Here is a 4496-nt window from a genome sequence, read left to right on the forward strand (position 1 = left end):
GTACATTGGACAGGACCCAAGTAGAATAGATCCTAGATCCATTTACGGATTTATTCACTTGTGACATTCATAGTGTGGCATACATTAATCTTGAGTGGATGACAGATTATGTATGCATGACTCGTACACTTTGATGTAAATAAAAGTCTAAATTCAAATAGATAAGAAGCCGAAAGCTAGTGCGGTGAGTGTATGACTTCTGCAGTATGTAATATCATTCAAAATAATGGAATTCATAACCCAACTAATGGGTAAATTGATATCCTCTCATCGACATTACATGATAGATGAAAAGTAAATGTGGCCACAGGTCGTTTGTCTTTGTAACCAGTAAGTAACCATGTCAAGTCGGTGTCGTGACACCCTATGGCCTGTGTCACAACATCGATGTCAGTTTACTCCTTAGGGCATATCTTCAAGGCCTACAAGGTTAAATAAATCACCAAATTTGCTCATTTTATTGCCTAAGTGTTATAGGTAAAAACTAAATGAAAACATAACAAAATTGCTTTCCTACGAGCTCATTAAGTATAGAAAATACTTTAATCTTCTATAACTAATTACGACAGATCACAAGCGCAATAGAAAAATAGGATTTGATGAACCTACAGCATGGACCCATGTATGATATAACAGATTCGGGAAAAGGAAGGTTTGATATATATCTTTAATTTATTTGCATAGACAAAAATCGTGTTAATTGGAGCTTTGTAGGAAAAGTCTAATCGTAGCCGCAACTACTTCGCTCTGACTTTTACTATATCAACCAAGCGACAATAATTAGAATTCTTATGAACTAATAAGAAATTTATTTCAAAATCACTTTTGTATTAGACTAAGTATTTTGAGTAAAGTGAATCAATGAAGGAAACAAATTATTCTTTTATAATAGACCTGCAAATAATCAACAACATAGGGATTGTGTAACACCCCTAACTTGTCTCCCTAGTCAAATTAGGGTTACGAAACATTACCGATCAATCATAAAACATTCACCATCATAACATTAAATAAATTAATCTCATTCAAAACATATCAAACATAAGCATTTGGTCCATAAATCGAGTCTTCAAGGCCCTAAAAATATATTAGGAGCAATTCGGGACTAATTTGAAACAAACCAGAAGTTTTAAGAAAAAGTTAGAAAAATTGGAAAATAGGGATCACACGGCGGTGTAACATTTGAACAAGGCACACACGGCCATGTCTCAGCCTGTGTCCTCACCTGTGTAACTCACTAAGATGCCACACACGGCTGTGTGTCAGGCCATGTGCTAGGCTGTGTAACTCACTGACTTGAAACAATAGAATTTTACAAATGACACACGGTTGTATCGCCAGGCCATGTGAACCCAAAAGTTTGCTTAAAATCAAGTCATTTCAAGTCCAAATCATAGCTAATCATCCATACCATTTGGGCTCACATTCAAGGGATTTAAACATCAATCAAACATACATAAACATGCCATTTGAAACACCCTAATTCATCTAACCGATGTGCCATTCAAATGCACCACAGTTGTATCAAAACATCCTTAACCAAAACATGTCAACATTATCATATTCCAAGCATAAAAACCTAGTTCAATTACCTACCAAGGGATATCACATATGACCATTTACAAGCCATTCCAAACATACCAACAAGGACCTTATATACAAGCACTTAAAAGTGACCAAAATGACACAACTTGGTAAGGTGTTAAGGTTCACCAAACCAAACATAAACTTCAAAGCATATGCATATCAACTTACCATTAACACTTTCACAAAATACCATTACAAAATATCCTATGCATGCCATTATTAACCTTGGCTGCAATACTCAAAAACAACCGAAATGGTTGTTGGATAGTGTGATAGGTCTCCAATGAGCTTTCAACTGATCGAGCTTTCGTTAATCTATAAAACAAAGGAAAGTAACTACGTAAGTAATAAGTGTTTAGTAAGCTCGTCTAAACTTTAAACATAACTTACCATTTCATTAATACAATTCCTAGATTAGACATAAATCATTACCAATACCATAACCTTAGTATGATCCTATACAACATCATCAACTCACAAGTTAGTACACTTGTTCATGATACAAATGAATTCAACCATAAGATAAGTACAGTTCCACATGTAAATACATCATTTAGCTCATAAATCTTTTCATAAGGTCATGATTCAATCCATTTGCATACTTACCATTTCATTTCCTTTTCTTACCCGTTAAACCATCTAGAATTACATCGGAAACTCAGGAATGCTCACACATAGTGTGCCTTTCCATATAACCATAACATTTCCTTTACATCAATACTCACACGAGCTGTGGGTCAGAATGTAAGCTACACGATGCTGCTCACCTGAGCTGTGGAGAATCTGCAACAAATGCAGGACTTGAGCCATCGGTAGGACATTCAAGACCAGCACCAAAAACATGAAATCCCTAATGACATGTCATTTGCATCCTAAGAATTCTTCAGGTTTAACCGAGACTCGTTATCCATCAATTCACCACATTTGTAACACCCCTAACCCGTATTCATTGTCGAAATAAGGTTACAGAACATTACCGTACAAACAAAACTGTAAACTTTTTAATTTATACATTAATGTAAACATAGTCTAATTACATTCATAATGACCTTTAATTGAGCCCTCGAGGCCCTAAAAATACTTTAGAAACAATCAGGGACTAAATTGGAAACATATGGAAAGTTTAAGAAAAAAATCAGAAAATTTGGACTGCAAGGGTCACACGGCCGTGTGGCTCACACGGTTGAGACACACCCCTGTGTCTCAAGCCTTGTAACAATCAAAATAGGGACATGCGGCCGTGTCCTAGCCCGTGCCCATACCCGTGTAACTCTTTGACTTGGGTCACACGACCAAGACACACGCCCATGTTCCAGGCCGTGTAACCTTCGAATTAGCCTCACACGCCCATGTGCTAGGCCGTGTAACTTTCAAAAAACAAACTTTCAAACCTACAGGGGACACACGACTGTGTCACACGGCTGAGACACACACCCGTGTCTTAGGCTATGTGGACCTAAAATGAACCTTAAACAACAAGTTTACCATTTCAAACTTACTTGGACCCTAAGAAACTCAAATACCAGCCAAAATACCTATTCAAAGAGACATTAATCAAGCCAAAAACATACCAAAATCAACGTATTAAGTGCCTAACCAATGTACCCTCATTGGTACCACATATATATATACAATTGTTCATAAAAATAATTTTCAAACAAAACTTATCTCTTCTTCCAATCTAACATCTAATTCAATACCATCTCAAACATACCATATCTTAGCAATGTTACAACCAATTCATCATATACCATTATGGTCATTCAAACAAGAATTATAACCTAATCACATTAGCACAAATTAATATGACACCAAAAGTACCAAAAAGGTATCATCCAAAACAACTTATACAACCAAGTTCATACTTAACTATTTACATATTCAAAAACATGATTTTCAACATTCAAACCCAATACATGCCATATAATCTGGAATAAATATGCTAGATAGTGTGAGTCGAGTGTCGATCCGATCGTCTAACCTTCCGAGTATCTACAAAAACAAATATTAACACCAGTAAGCTTAAAGAAGCTTAGTAAGTTCGACGTACTAAAACAATAAATCTTACCAAAGTATATACAACAATTCAAACAATAACAATTCAACCACGAAGATTCCCTGTCATCCACAATCACAATCGATGAATCACACATATATTCAATTTAATACTCAATGAATAGTAAATCCATCAAATTCATTAAACAAATTTCATCACCGAGATTTTCAATTCGAAGAACAACTTAAGGATAGGAGTACATTGTCAAACCAACCAAAACACACCAGATGCTCACATGATGCAATCCTTCCAAAACACACCATTGCTCATAAGAGCTAGTCCAACCGAAACACACCAATGCTCAAAAGAGCTAGTCCCACCGAAACACACCAAACAAAAAGTATAACACGAGAGTTCGCAACAAATGTTGAACTTCGGTTTACTCAGATAATATATATATACATAACTTCAAAATCATCTCCACTCCAATCCCCCATAACACACCAATGCACGACTGTACTCTATCTCACGTTCAATCCAAACCGAGCATCAAATTTTAAAAGTATATCTCAAATAATCATTTATTATCAACAATTAAATATATATAAGTTGTACTATATTATTCTACTCACCAATTCGTATAGATATTAAATTCTAAACCGCACGAACTTACCTCGACTTAATTGTGGTAATTGTAGAAGTTCAGGGACTATTCTGCTATTTTTCCTTTTCCATGAGTATCTACGAGATCTTGATATAAAATGTAAAATTTCTCAATTATCAGCTTAAATTTCACATTTCAATCCATTTTACAATTAATACCCTATTTTTTGAATTTACATAATTACCCCAAATTTTACAAATTTTACAATTTAGTCCTTTAACTTTGAAATTCATCAAATTAACCATTTTT

This window comes from Gossypium raimondii, chromosome 5 (assembly GCF_025698545.1).
Source record: "Gossypium raimondii isolate GPD5lz chromosome 5, ASM2569854v1, whole genome shotgun sequence".
Lineage (NCBI taxonomy): Eukaryota > Viridiplantae > Streptophyta > Magnoliopsida > Malvales > Malvaceae > Gossypium > Gossypium raimondii.